General features: G+C 33.3%; 1 non-coding gene across 1 annotated transcript; it reads right to left on the reverse strand.

Moving 5' to 3' along the window:
* Window positions 1–14,853: 14,853 nt before the first annotated feature.
* On the reverse strand, window positions 14,854–14,969 carry LOC123649526. The gene has a single exon (XR_006739034.1). It is a non-coding gene; the product is annotated as a U5 spliceosomal RNA (small nuclear RNA).
* Window positions 14,970–16,700: the final 1,731 nt, after the last annotated feature.

Below are 16,700 nucleotides of genomic sequence, written 5' to 3' on the forward strand. Positions count from 1 at the left end.
TATACTGAAAACTATTTTAACATACACAAAATCATGTAGAAAAATCCTGATAGAAATTTAACCAGAATCTACAATCCAGGCTGAAGTACATGACAAGCAAATATATCTGTATATATACCAGGAAGCGCATGTGTGTGTTTGTGTGTGAGTCATGTATTTAAAAATATGGAATGATAGCTTAACATCACTTTCCACCATATATGATGAGAACTAAACTATTTATGCTTACAATGACTGTTTATATCAGTCATCACAAGAACCCCAGGGCTCTCAAGTCATTCCCTGCACCACATTGTGTAACCTCCATGTAACTCTGTACATCTACTTTTCTAATCTCATTTCCATCCCTGTCTGGCCCTTGCAACCTTCCCAATGTTGTCTCTAGAAATGGTGGTTTGTTGACAGTTATATCTTCTCATTCTTTTCAATGCTCCCTCTATTTTTGTGTGAACTGAAACCATGATCTCCTCTAAAATGCTGCATCACTTTCAGATAGTGCAAGTGGTGACTGATTTCTCCCAAATGGACTTCTTGTAACCTTCAGATTATCCTCTCTCCTTTTCTCTATGAAGGCACCTTGAATATCCTTAGGCTATGTCAGGTTTCCATCTGAAATGTTGGTTCTTGTGCTCATAGCTGAAGAATGACCAGAAGTGCCAAAATAAATCAAGCACAAAAATTAGGTTTATTGAGGGGAGAAAGATAGGATTATAGAGTAAGAGTAAGATATAGGTTTACAGAGTGTGATACATACGCCACAAATGATGACTGGACCCATTGTTGCAGCAAAGGGAGACCAAAACGAAGGGTGCAAAAAAGGGGATGGTTATGGTCTGCATCTTGTTTTATAGTGCCCATATTGGAACCTCCCTAGTGGCTCAGAAGTCACCATGGAACTACTTTGATTGCACAGGTGGGAGTTGCATTACTATGCATGCAGGTTTTTCTAGGTGAATTTCCAGACTCTATGGTACCTATACGGGTTGGCCTGTGAGCTAGAGAGTCCTCTGCATTCCTTTGCAGCTGGCACACTAAGTTATGGTGGGCAGATTTGTAGGGTGTTCCCTCCTTTCCCAGGTATGGCAGTAGCTCAGGGCAGGATTAAGGTAGGGCAGGACCAAGATGGGGACCTGGGGCCCACCCTTGTCCTTCTTCCCAGGTAGGACAAATGCACCAAAGCAAGGTGCCCACCTTCATCCCTAGGAGACCCAGAATCCCTTGATAACTACCTAAGAGCTATACTATTGTGTAGCTCCTACTCCAATTCCTGAAAGAATTTAGCTCCTGGCTCACCATCACTATTTCTAAAAGTTAGTCCTATCATAATCATAGGTGAATTTAATAATCACTTAATCCATTCCAGAAATACTATGACATGTCTGCCCCTTAATCACTTCTCCACTGATAAGCACAATAATTGAATTTGCACCATCTATTCCCTAATCCTTATCATTGACCCAAATAGCAACTCCTCCATAATCATAATTTCAAGCACCTATTTACAGGTACTAATATCATATTATTTCAATCCTACTTTTATTCTATCAATTCTTTCACCTCATTGAAACCTATAGGTCTCATCCTTGTCTATGCCTTAAAGTCACCTGGGAAGCTTTTTATTAAAAATTGTGATACTGAGACCCATCCTGGATGCATTAATTTAGAATTTAGAATTGTACACATGTTTTTTAGAGATCAACAGGCACTCTAAGTGTGCAATCAGGTTTGAGAATCACTAATTTATTCAACTTTCAATACCACCTCTCCCTTCTTCTTTTATAGACTCCATCATTTGAAAATTTCTACCACCATCACTTCACGTCATTCCACTTATTTAATCCAAACCTGTAAACATTGCCTTCTTTTCTAGAGAGATTACTGGTGTTTTTCCTCAAGACATCTCTTCAATTTATGCTCTATAATTATTCCACTGACACTCATCAGCAATCCATGGCTCCTGAAATTCTCTTCTCTCTTTCTGCATGGCCAATTTTCTATCTCTTCAGAGTCAATCCTCTCAGCATGCTGGTGATATAATTTTTTTCTTTTTAAAACAAAGAAAGAAAGACACAAACAAAAATTTATTCTTGGTTACACATCCTTCTTCAAATTCTTAAAGTTCTCTGATGGAAAATGGAATACTGGGGTATAGGGGCCTATAAGACCCCATTTCTGAGGCTGTGGGAGAGAAGAGACAAAGGAATGCCGCCTGAGCAGGAGCCAGAGATAAGGGCAGATGTTAATTGCCTAGTTGGGGGATATTCCAGAGATCCGGGAGTACAGCAAAGCAGACTCCCACCTCAAAGCCTGAGGGGCCTCATGCCTAAAAACCCGGGGAGCAGTCTGACATGAAAACTTCCCACGGCAATAGAGGAAGATTGCAAAATGTCAGCCAGGGAGAAGGGATGTCAGGCTCCAATTCTTAGAACACCAGGCTAAGTTCCTTCCCTCCCCTTTTTCAGTAGAACACCTCAGTTAATGGGAAGCTAACTTCCCAGTAAGAAATACTAATCTCTTTCTTCATCAATCAAATGGGCCACAGCTGCTGAATTCAGCGATACTCTCTATACATACCTTAAGGCGTAGTTGTGATTAGTAATGAGTTATATGTTCCTGCTTCTATAGATAAAAGAGTAATTAGCTAAGACATCTTGTGACTTTTTGGGGAGCCTTAAAACTTCTACACATTGTAACCCATAAGCTTTTCACGTGAAATCATTGTAATCTGTAACATGAAAAAGAGAATAAAAGTGAGTGCTGGACTTCAGTCAGTACCACCTGGCTCATGGGAATACTGGTGGTCCCCTGACTTCCCCACACCCTTTTATCTTACTTTTTGTGTCCGTGTCTTTGTCTCTCCCATTTCTTACAACACACACTGTCTGGGGACCCGGTTATATCAGGGCATCACGAACCACGATAGTTTTGTAATTTTTCTGTGCTCTAGCCATGCTGGCCTCACTGTTTCTTGAACGTGCCAAGCATGCTCTCATCTTGGGAACTTTCCAATTTCTATTTACCCTACCTGGAATGCTGTTTCCACAGATATCCTCGTGGCATACTTTTACAACTCGTTAAGTAACTGCTCAAGTGACTAATGTACACTCCCTTAAATGGCCATATTACATTCTTCTTTCCCTTGTTTGCACCATGTTTTTTATAGCAATTTTTGCCATAAAAACAATACATATTTCAGTATATATTTGGTATGTATTCTGAATTTATAGAGTATAATTGAGCAGTTCAGGTATTTTTATTTACTTTTGTGCCCTCAGCAACTACCACCTTCTCTGGTGCCACTTTTATTCATGCCACTGTCATATTTGTAATAGTTCTTAATTGCTCTCTTTGCTTTAATTCTTTCCCTCTTTTTCATCCAGTTCACAATATGGCAGCCAGAGAGATATCATTAAACTATAAGTTATACCATCTTGTGTTTCTGTCCAATATCTATACAACATCTTATATGCCATTCAGAGTGAAGGCCTGTCTTTACAATATCCTATAACATCTGTACAATTGCTCCCTTGGGTATTAGCTTACTTGGGCTGCCTTAACAACATACCATGCACTGAGCAGTTTAAACAATAGAAATTTATTTTTTCACAGTTCTAGAGGCTGGGAAGTCCAAGATGAAGACACTGGCTGATTCAATTTATGGTAATAGCTCTCTTACTAGCTTTCAGACAGATGACCACCTTGTCACTGTGTTCTCACATGAAAGTGGGAGGAGAAAGAGAGAGAGAAAGAGAGAGAGAGATCTTCATTTTCTTATAAAGCCACTAATCCTATTGGATTAGGGACCTATCCTTATCACTTAATTTAACCTTAATTACTTCTTAAAAGCCCTATCTCTGAATATAGTCACATCAGGGGTTAAATCTTCAAAATATGAGTTTAGTGGGAACAGAATTCGGTGTATAGCCCCTTATCACCTAAATGACCTTATGTCCTACTACAACAGTCTCTCCTTATCTGCAGGCAATATGTGCCAAGTTGTCCAGTGGATGCCTGGAATTACAGATAGTATCAAACTCTATATATACTATATATTTTTCCTATACATGCATACCTATGATATAGTTTAATTTATAAATTAGGTACAGTAAGAGTTTGACATTAATTAATAATAAAATAGAACACTTATAATAATATGCTGTAATTAAAGTTCTGTGTGGTCTCTCTTTCTTTCTCTCTGACAATATCTATTTTGGGACCACTGTTGACTGTGAGTAACTGAAACTGTGTAAAGTGAAGCCTCAGAAAAGGGAGGACTACTGTACTCTTTCCCTCCTTAGTCCTCTCTGTTCTTGCCCATGCCAGAAGTTCTCTATATTAGGATTATTGAATTTGCAATTTTTCTCTCTGCCCTCAGAAGTCTGCAGCTAAAATTCTTTTTAATCAAATACCACCTGTTCAGAAATGCTTTCTTGATCTCCCTGTACAAAAGTGCAAACTCCTCTTCCTAACAAATGTTATTTTTCTTCATAGCATTTACTACATCTAACAGACACTTTCTTTTTAATTTGGTCATTGTGTGTGTTTTGAAAAGTATAAATAAGTTCAATTAGAAAAATTATTTTATCAGTTCAAGGCTTCTCTAGAACATAGAATAATGTCTGGCACTGAGTGAGCACACAATATGTATTAAAAGAATGAATCCCATGTACATTGTTTTTCATTTTTTTACTAAAATTATGTCTTGGAATTTATCCTAATAAATTATACATTATAATGTTTCACATTTTTTCATTAAAGCTTCCTAATAAAGCTCAAACATGAAAAAATTTACATTTTTTAAATTTACTTTTTATTCCATTGTGACATATGTACAGAAAATTGGTCAAAACCTATGTATGTAGCTCAAAAGATTCACGCCAAGTAAAAAAATCTATGTAATAAGCACTCAAGTCAAGAAGCAGAACAGTCTTAGTCTTTCAGTAGCTACATCTGCAGAAAATTAACAGTATACTAACTTCTAAATATATATATATAATATATTTTATATATTTACCTTATTTTGAATGCCATAATCACACAGTATGAAATTTTTGTATCTGGCTTCTTGTTCTCAATAATATTATTATGAGATTAATCTATTCTATAATGTTTAGCATGACAGTAGGTTGTTCATTTGTGGCTTGGTATATATTATTCTATTGCATGCATATACTAATATTTATTTGTCTATTCTATTGCAGATAGGCATTTGAGTTATTTTAGTTTCTATTATGGATAATGTTTCAGTTGGTTTTGATGCACACTGAATACATTTCTGTTGGTTATATACCTGGGGGGTATTAGTTTGTAGATTTGTGGCTATTTACCTTTAATAGATAATGCCACAAAGTTTTCCAAAATGGTTCTAAAAATATGCACTCTTTCCAGTATTGACTGAGAGTTTCAGTTGTTCGACATCATCATTTGATACTGTTAGAATTTTACATTTTTGCATTAGTGATGAATAAAGTAGTGGAATGTCATTGGGGCTTTATTTTGAATAACTCCAAGAGCTAACGGTGTTGAGCACCTTTATATGTTTCTTAGTAACTAAACGTTCTCCTTATTAAGGCCTCCCAGCTTTACATGCTTTTAATAAAACTTTTAGATGTTCTTCTTTTTCTCATTGATTTGTAAGATTCCTTTATATATTAAATAAGTAATTGATTTTATTTATAGTGTAATGTTGGTATTGATACTTTTCTTCAACTTTAATATCCTCTACCCAGACCACCCAAAAAGATAGTTCTTTTGTCACTTCTCTGCAAAGCCATTTTTTTGTCTTAAAATTTTTTTCACTAATTTGTGGATGTATTTCTGAAATGTCATAATATAGGTCTTTCAAATTTTTTCTACTTGTTCAAAATTGTTTTTTCACTGGATTGCATTTGGTTATATATTTGAGAATTAGCTTGTTAATGTTCACAAAATGTCTTCTAGTGTTGTGTGTGAGAGTGCTCTGAAATAATAAAAGAAATTGGAAATAATTGACATCTTTATAATATAATCATCTAACCATGAATATTTTCTTAAGACTTAACTTATTCAATGTTTTATGAATTTTTGTATAGAGATCTCCCACATATGTTGTTAAATTTATACATATGATTTTGATGATCACTGTTGCTATTGTTAGTGCTATACTCTTCTACAATTTTCAAACTTTGGTAGAATATGTAAAAATTTACTTTACATTAAATTTATATTAGTAACCTTAATGAATTAACTTCTTGTCAATTTTATTATGTAAGTTATTTTGGATTTTCTTCATATTTGTTATGTAACAATTTTTTCTCAGATATGAGTATCTAATATTTTGTTACTTCAATTATTCAGCTCCTGAAATAATTTACTTGTAACATATTTCTGTTATATAATCAATTATCCTTTAATTTTATCAGTATATGCTTATCTTTGGTCTTATTTAATGTGGTTGTAAAGAGATTCAAATAATCTCTCCATTTTGAAATATTTTCAATTTTTTTCTTTGATTTTATACATGATCAAATTTTGCATATATTCCTTAGAAACTAAAATGGAAGAACATTTCTCATTTTAAAGTAAAGCTCGCTAAATTCCGGGTAGATTTAGAATATTAGTTACACTATTGAGAGCTTCTATTAACTTAGTTATATGTTGTGTTGAAGTTAATTACCCTATTATATTACCAATGTGCTCCTATATATTACTCATTTATTTTATGTTTTTCATTATATTAATATTGGTACTACTTGGTACATATATATGGTATCAAGTATTCAATAGATATTAAGGTCTCTATCATTATAAATCCTCTTTTCATCTAATTTAATTATTTTTTTTTCTAAATTTTGAAATCAAAATTTCTGTGATATGTTTACTACTAGTCATGTTGTCAAACAAATAAAAGATTCTATGCCAAAATTTGATGAGACTTTCTGATACACTGGTGGCATAAAGTTTTATTTTTTTTAAGAAGAATTCTTAGAAATTCGACTCATTGTGTTTACTTTTGTTTAGATAGGTTATTACCTTTATTCAAATTCTTATACCATACTTTCTTTAATTAAAAACTTTGAATGTATTGCTCTAGCAACATTGATACATGAATTTTGCTGATAAAAATTCCAAACATAACCTCACTCTTTTTTCCCCCATTATTGATGTTTGTATTTTTGTCCTGACTAATCAGAGTTCTTCATATATGAAGTTCAATAATTCTCCATTGTGCTTCCTCTGTGCAGTTTCCTCTCCTCATAGGATGCTCTATATTATTTGAATTATTGCATTCAAGTATCCTTTATTGTTAGATTCTGAACTCTAGAGTAGCTTCGTAATATAATTTTTGGTGATTCATTATTTCACAACCTTTATTCAGAAACAATCATATTCTTATTTATATCATTCACTTATGTTTCATAGCTATCATATACAAGCTAATATTGATTTGCTTATTTTTTAATTCTCCCAATTCTCCCCTCTAATTAAATTACCTAAATTTCAGGATAGTTGTGTAATTATATCAATGTTGCTTTAAATTTTGCCTTTCTTTCTTATTTATTTATTTGAGCCAGAGTCTTGTTCTGTCACCCTGGGTTGAGTGTAGTGGTATCACCATAGCTCACTGCAACTTTAATTCCTAATGCCTCAGCCCCCCGAGTAGCTGGGACTACAGACACACACTACAATGTCCAGCTTATTTTTCTATTTTTAGTAGAAACTAGAGATGGGGTTTTGCTCTTGCTCAGGCTGGTCTTGAACTCATGAACTCAAGTAATCATCCTTTCTTGGCCTCCCTGAGTGCTAAGATTATAGGCATGAGCCACTGTGCCTGGCCCTAAATTTTGTCTTTCTATGAGCTATTTTATTTGCTCCAATCTCTTTTGTGTATTCTGTCACTTCATATTTCCTCACTTTTTGATTTCTTATTATGGTCTTTAAGTTTTTAAAACATACTGTTGAAGTTTTATTTTATTAATTCATGGCAATATATTTAGTCATAACTTCATTAGCTCTGCAGTAAAATTTTCCTGGTGATTGATATTCTTTTATTTCCTTCTCTTATTCTACTTTTCTTTTCTCATTTTTCTTGTAGTCTTATTGTATAGACCCTATACTATTTTTTTTAATCAGTATTCCTTCCGAAATGGTGTTAATTTAATTCCACTAATTTTTAGAACATGTTTGTGACACAAACAGAGATTCAAATCATGATCTCAACTAGAAGAATCATTTGTACAGAGTTTTGTATATTATTGAATTAATTTAGCAGTAAAGTTTCACAGACATCTGGGATTAACACCAAAATATAGCAATATATGCCTAGATAAACAAACCCCCCACTTTCCTTATTTGACAGATCGTTGCCAAGAAATACACATTGTGCCAAATCTTTACCTTCCACAATACTGAAAACTGTGCCCAAACAGGAGTAGAATAACTCCTACAGCCAGCATCTCTACTCCTTTTTTACATTCTAAAAAAGAAATTGCTGCCTTTTTTTCTCAAAGTGTGTCACATACCCTGGGATACTGCTTTTGGTGATATTTATCTATGCTCTGTAGCATTTGGTGTCATTTGTGAGAGAAATCTGATACATCATATAATTCCTCCCCCACCAAACTGACATGTTCTCTTAAACAGTCATTTAATCTCAGGTATTTCCTATTTTAATTAAATGTAAAGATTGGATTTCTATTTCACACCCTTCCTGAAATATTTACATGTTTTTTATCAGAAAAGAGAAGAAATCATCATCTTTACTAAAATCATTTAAAATATGAAGTTTTAAAAATTATGTTTAAATTGCTCCTTAATGCAGAAAAATTTTCATGCAAGATTGGTTGCTGTATATTTCAGTGTTTCCTGATACCTTATAATTACCAAAAATTGTGCATTTAACGTAAGATATATTTCTCGTTTTTATGTATAAAAGTGTTATTATGTTTGTGTTTCTAAATACATCAGTGGGATTGCATTTTACTTTGCTATGTAGTGTCAGTTATAGCAGCATAGAGATTTTAAATCTCAAGGCCAGAATTTGCCTTTCTTTCTAAGAGGAGAATGAGCTCTACATTAGTTTTAGGATATTTTATGTAAAGGATATCCCAGCATTTCTTTAATATGACTAATGAACACCTTTTTTTTTTTATATTAGACATTGGTTCATTTAAATATATGCCTTGAGCATCAGCAAAACTTAGAGAAGTAATTTAATGACCTGGATACAAAAATGTATTAATGTTATAGCCACAGATTTTTAAATGAATTGTAATATTGAAAAATAATTCACTAAGTTTTTTCATATATTATATTAAAACTTTTAATAATTAATAAGCCACAACTATTACAAGTACACTCATACCTCATGTTAAAACATGATTTCCCTCATAATAGGATATCAATATTTTATTCTTACTGAATATCATGAGCATTTAAAAAATCATTTTACAGTACTTGAGGCAATAATTTTCAACCATAGACTGGAAATAATCTGATATATGCACATATAATTATGACTTTTCTTCTCCAGAATTCAGGAAATATGAAATTGATTTATATTTTAGAATTTTGCTTTACACATTAAACTGTTTAATTGTGTTTAAGAGTTGCTCAATGTGTTTTTTACAAATCAAAGTTTGTTACTCGTATGATGCAGTAATTAGTGGCATAATGTACAGTAGTTTTTCCTTGTCTTTGGAAGATACATTCCAATACCCCCAGCGGATGCCTGAAACCATAGATAATAACCCGATTGCTCTCAGTCAGAAGAAGTTTTTATTCATGTCTTCTCACAAATCTAATGGCTTTTCCATTTTAACTCAGCACCTATGACACACTGTGGCCATAACTCTTGTGGTTTGAAGTGTGAAAGCAAAACTAGCATAAATTTATTTCCTCTTCTTCACAATTTCACAAGTAGATTTGTTCTGACCATTGATCTTAGCGACTATGGCATACAATTTTTTCTTTCCTTATTAAATCAATAACTTTTGCCTTTTCACTTAAAGGAAGCACTTTATGACTTTTCTTTGGCATATACAAATTGCTAGTATCACTACTCTTGAACTTTGGGGCCATTATTAAGTAAAATAAAGAAAGGTTACTTAAACATAAACTCTGTGACATTGGGACAGTCCCTCTGAGAACCAAGAGGGCTACTAAGTAAATGACTAAGGGGTGGATAATGTCTACAGCGTGGATTCACTTGACACAGGATGATTCACAGCTCAGGTGGGACTGAGTGAGACAGCACAAGATTTCATCATATTACCCAGAATATCATGCAATTTAAAACTTTCACAGTTTTTATTTCTGAAATTTTCCATTTACTATATTTGGACTGCTATTGATTTAGGGTAACCAAAAACCTCAGAAAACAAAACTGCTGATGAGGGAGATGACTGTATATAAGCAGAGGGTAGGAATAATAGACCAAAGCTTAAACTAAAACTTATTCCCATTTTAACTACGTAGGTCCAGACATAAACCAATTCAGTATCCTTTTGAAAAAGGGTCTGATTTCTTTTTTGTAAAAGAAGCATTTGTAGGGCAAACTTGAAATAGTTAAAAAGAAAACATTTTTGGTCTTAGGAAGATGATTAATTTTGAGCATATCAACATTTACATCTCCAAATTACCTGAAGAACAGCTACCTATATAATCAAATCCACATCCAATTAAGGGCAGGTTGAGATGAGAGGGTGTGTATTTAAAAACTAAACACATTTAAGTCATTGGGGTATAAAATCCCTGTTTTCCTATCACATAGAGTTTGCAGCACAACAATATGCAGGAAAAAGTTAAGAAGTTATTTTTTCCAATTTTTTTTACTTCCTGGGAGTAAATTTACAAAGAGTCAAACCAGTGGTGCGTAAAAAGGGAAGAGGATACATAAAGGGGAAAATGGAAGCACACAGCTAAAGCAGCCCTGTCCTCAAAGAGAAGGAAGGCATAGAATAGCACCAATATTAGCGACTGGTCTGTTGGCCTACATCCCTCTATAGTCGCCTCTCTGTTAGGAAGGGGTTCTCTTCTCTGGGGATCCCATGCACGGTACCGGCGATAATTACCTCTTTGTCTCTAAATGCAATTGGATCTGTCTGGCCTGGGGATATGTGAGTCTTGCTGATCCATTATTTGCAGATCTATGAGTTTAACCCTCCTAGGGAAAATTTGATTCCCTTATCCTCCATTACATACTGCAGTACATTAAGTTATTAAATACTAATCTAAAAGAAAGACTATAGAAAGACAGACAAATAATTTATAAGAACAGAATGCAAGTCATGTACCTTTAACACAATAACTACATTAATTTTTAAAGGAAATGAAAAAAAAACTGAAGTAAAAATGAAGAAATTTTACTACAATAGGTATTAATACCTAAATTGGTCTTTAGACTTTGAGAAAAAGTTTTAAAACAACCATTAGAATGTTGCAATTACCAATATGTTTATATGTGAATCTCATTTAGAGAGTATAAATTTTTCAATATTTACTGAGAAAGATGGGAGATGTCAGCATTCTGATATTTCTTCTCATTCCTTCCCCATATGTATTTTTGCTGCTTTTATATCTAAAGACTTTATAATATATACATTTTGTTCTGTGAATATAATTTCTCTAGTCATTTAAAGTTTAGCCTATATTTTAGAATATTTTAACATAATTCAATTTGCCACAGCTTCTCCTTATTGAACTCACTGATTATTCATTTATGTGACTATGTATTAAACCTATTAATATTATACCTTTGATTTGTTAAATTTATTCAAGAAGTAGAAGAAATAGGAGGGACATAACAGGCTTGTAGCTAAATGCCTAATAGTGCACATTTTATAGTTTGGCTCAAAGATAAACTATCATTGGATGCTAATATAAAAGACCTTTTCATTAAATTTTTTTTTTATTTGCAAAGATACAGCTCACTTTCCTCACAACAGGAATTATAATGAAGACATTCTGTTTAGAAAGGTGTCTCTTCTTATCTAGGAATACTGGTGAAGAGGCACACGAAGACCATCATCACAGCATCAGCAACCAAGAGAACTAAAACAAACAAACAGACAAAAACCCTATAGTATATGGAGGTCAATGAACATTTAAATTAAGTTAAACCAGCTTTTTCCAAGAACTTGCTCTGGTAGAAATTCAAGTAATCTTTGGAATTTAAGGCAAAAGTAATATCATATTCTGCAATGTTTAATGTCAACTGAAAATGAGCTAATATATTCAATACTAACTCCACATGTCTGACTTAGTTCCAATAAAAGATCATTCAGAGTTTGGCATTGAAGTTTGAGAACTGAGGATAAAACCTTATCTAAAGTAAATTATAATAAAAGTAGACTTTCCTGAATAGCTAAGGGAATAAAAGAATAAACACTTGGACCTGAACCAATGGATACGGTAGTGAAACCATCCTTATAAAGTCAATGGAAACAGGGAGGTTAAAGCTTTGATAGAGGCCTAAGTTTTGCGAGGTATAAGGTATAGCTATAGTTAAGAATTAACCAACTATTGCCCCATAGCCTGCTTCTCTATAATGGCTTACTGCTTAGGAGTCGCATAGCTGGTGGTCACAAGATTTATAACTTCTCTTAATCACTTCTATAGATAAGACTTCCATTGGGAGACCAAGACTGTTTGTTTAGATATTTTCCAGACTTTGCATTCCAGTGGGCCCACTGATGCCAACTTGACCAGTGACCCATACCGTGGAACTGACTCAATCATTCTTATGACCCCCACCAAGGAACTGACTTAGCGTAAGAATGCAGTTTCCACATGCCTATGATTTCATCCCCGACCTAACCAATCAGCAGTGCTGATTCCTAGCACCCTGCCAGTGTAATGTTTTTTAAAAAAACAAGCCTAGAAGTCTTAGGGAAGACAAATTTGAGGAATTCCCCCTCTCCCTTTCCCACTTCAGCCGCCCAGTGATTATTAAACTCCTTGTCTGCTGCATCTCCTGCTGTTTCAGTATATTGGCTCTTTTCAGAATAGCAAGCAAAACAAATCTGATTGGTGAGTAGCAATAGTGGTAAGCAAATAAGTTGGCATTATCTCAATATATTTAAAAATCTAAGCAGGCTCTTTAACAAGTGATTGATTTTTATTAACTAAATGATCCTTATACATAGGCAAAAGATAAAGGCCATGAATGAAAAGTCTAAAATGCAGTTTTCTAATTCCATTATCTAACTGAAAAACACAAAATAAGCCTTACCACTTTAACTTTGGAAGCCTCCAAATAATAATACTAGCAGAAATAATCCTTAATGTTAAAGCTAGGTTAGTTTTACAATATCACTGCTATTGGGTATATGTAAGGGACTCAGTCTATCTATAACAATAATTAAAATCTTTTGTGAAAAACCTAGAATTGCTTTAAAAATACTTCACCAAGCATGATTTTAAAAAATCCATGTTGTAACATTTTATATGAGTTCTTACTTTTTAGGACTCAATAATATTCTCTTGTGTGCATATACCACATTTTGTTTATCCATTCCTCTGTCGATGAACATTAGGTTGTTTCTACCTCTTGGATATTGTGATTAAGGCTGCAAATAACATTGCAGTGAAAATATCTCTCCACAATCTCACCTCAATTCTTTTGGTGAATATCTAGAAGTGGATTTCTTGATCATTTGGGAGTTCTATTTATAATTTTTCTAGAAACTTCCATACTGTTTTTCATAGCAGCCACACCATTTTACATTCCCACCACCAGTGCAGTTTTTCAATATCTCCACATTCTCTCCTTTTGATAATGATTATATTAAATCTGCAGATTATTTTAGATAGCATAAACATTTTAGAAATATTAAGTTTTCCAATCATAAAAATGAATTGTCTATTTATTAGTGTCTACTGTAATTTATTTCATTAGTCTTATAATTATTTATATACACATCTTTTTGCTTCCTTAAGTTTATTCCTAAATATTTTATTCTTTTTGATGGTATTGTAAATGTGATTGCTCTCTTAAGTTCTTTTTCAGCTTGATTGTTGTTAGCATATAGAAACAAAACTGATTTTGATATGTTGATTTTGTATCCTCCAATGTTACTGAATTCATTTATACTTTTAATAGTTTTTGGTGGAATCTTTAGAATTTTCTACATATGAGATTGTGTCATTTGCATATATACATAATTTTACTTCTTCATTTTTATTTGGAGGATTTTGTTTCTTTTTCTTGCCCAATTACTTTAGCCAAGACTTCAAGTACTATGTTGAATGGAAGTGGCAAAAGACTTCTCTCTCTTTCTGTCTTTTGCTGGTAGTTTAGCTAAAGTTTTGCCAATTTTGTTGATTTAAAAAAAATTCGATTTGTGGGTTTTTTTTCCTATTTTAATTCTACTTTTGATTTCATTTATTTCTGCTCTAATCTTTATTATTTACTTCTATCTGCTAACTTTGTGGTTAGATTGTTTTTTTTTTCTAATTTCTTGAGTTGTAGAGTTAGATTGTTTATTTGAAATATTTCTTCTTTTTGATGCACATGTTTATTGCTATAAACTTCTCTCTTACATATGCTTTCATTGTATTACATAAGTTTTGGTATGTTGTGTTTTACTTTTACTTGGTTTAAGATATTTTCTAATTTCTCTTTTGATTTCCTCTTTGACCCATTGGTTGTTCAAGAGTTTTTTTTTTTTTTTTCCTCTTTGTTCTTTTGACTGGATAATTTCAAATGACTTGTCTGTGAGTTTACTAATTATTTCTTCTGCTTGATCAAGTCTGCTGTTGAATCCTTTTGTTGAATTTTTTTTTCAATTCAATTATAACATTCTTGAACTTCAATATTTCTTTTTATATATATATATTTTTTTCTCTTGAAATTCTTTCTTTTTTTTTCTGAATAGCCCTGGAGATTCAAAGCCTCAAAAAATTGCGTTAAGACTCAGAATTTTTCCTCTCCACAGAAATATTTAGTAAAACGCAAAAGATTTATATGGTCTGAAAAGAAACCAGAGTATCTCATTTTGTTTATGCATCATTTTTCTGAGCTCATTGTGCATCTTCATGATGTTTATTTTGAATTCTTTGTCAGGTAGTTTATTACCTCTTTTCCTTTAAAGTCAGTTTTTGAATATTATTCCCCCATCAGGTCATTTTCCTCTATTTCTTTGCATTCTTTCTAACTTTGTGTTCATATTTATACAACTGGAAAAAAAATCAAATCTTCCTAACTTTATGGACCTGCTTTTTACAAGAAAAGACCTTCACCACTCAGCCCAGCTAGGGATTCTGTGGGCCTCTCAAATCTTTTCTGCGGATTTGTTTTCTCTGGACTTGCACATGTACATTTCTAATTAGAAGAATCTGTTTATCTTATTTTATATTTTTTAGAAGCCCACTCTGGTGTCTGTCTGTTGTACTATGGATCCTCTTAAGCAGCAGTATGCCAATTCTTTTTCATTCTTAGTGGATCCCAGGAATTTAGAGTATGCCAGATTCCCGTCAGCATCTCAAGTTGGGTTAAGCAGAAATTAGTCCCTTGGGCAGCCCCCAAAAGCCAGAACATTGTACACATGCTCCACTCTTTTTCTTCCTCTCTGGGAGCTTCTTCACTATATAATCTTCCATTTGCTACAACATGTATCCTCTGGAATACCAGCACAATACCCAGCTCTTTTTTTTTCTCATTGGCTCACAGGCATGTAGAGTGTGCAGGGTCCCATCAGTGCTCTAGTCAGGTGAGACAGAATCCAGTACCTTGGGTAGCCCCTTCCTCAAAATTAAAATATTGAATGTACAATACAGTCTTCTGGATTGTACAGAGAGAAGTCAGGAGCTTAGAATTTCCTTCAGAGCACGTAGCACAGTGTCAGAGGGAAGGACTGTGCTGGGAGGATGGCACAGGTTTTCCCATTGACTTTGATGAGACTTGGTCCACACTAGCCTCAGTGCAGGAGACTCTTAAATGGCTTTTGGTTTTCTCACAAATGGAATTATTTTGTGTATTGTTGTTGAGTTGGTGTCTCCATGGGAGGAAGGATGGTCTGGACCTTCCTATTCAGCCATTTTGCTGATGTCCCAAATATCAATTGTTTCCACATACTAGTAATAAAGATTTGAATACTATTTTTTTAAATGGTTATTTAAAATGGCACAAAAATTGACACACTTAGGTATGAATTCAACAATGTATGCAAGGTATATATACTGAAAACTAAAAAACACTCTTGACAGAAAACAAATGAAAAAAAAACAGAATTAATGGAGAGATATATTTATAAATTGCAAAAGTAATATTGGTGAGATAAAAATTCTGTCCAATTTGATTTATAGACTCATTGCAATAGCTATGATTGCAGTGTACTCAAGCAGTCACTTTACAGAGATTGATATATTGATCTAAAATCACACAAAAATGCAAACCAACCAGAATAGTCAAAACAATTTTTAAAATGAAGGAAAAGCTGAAGTACACAAACTACTCAACTACCAGATCATAAAGGTACACAGGAATGAAGACAATGTGGCATTGGCACAAAAGACTTATAGATTGATGCAAGAGTATAAAAAACATAGAAGCAAACCAAAATAATGTAGTTAACTCATGTTTTACAAGGGTGGAAAAGCAATTCAATAGAGAAAGGATACTCTTTCAAACAAATAATGATAGGCAAATTAATCCCAGATACAAAATAATCAACCTTGACATTTACCTTTTATCTCATATAAATGAAAATGAAAGACATTTG

The sequence above is a fragment of the Lemur catta genome, chromosome 13, assembly GCF_020740605.2.
Source record: "Lemur catta isolate mLemCat1 chromosome 13, mLemCat1.pri, whole genome shotgun sequence".
NCBI lineage: Eukaryota > Metazoa > Chordata > Mammalia > Primates > Lemuridae > Lemur > Lemur catta.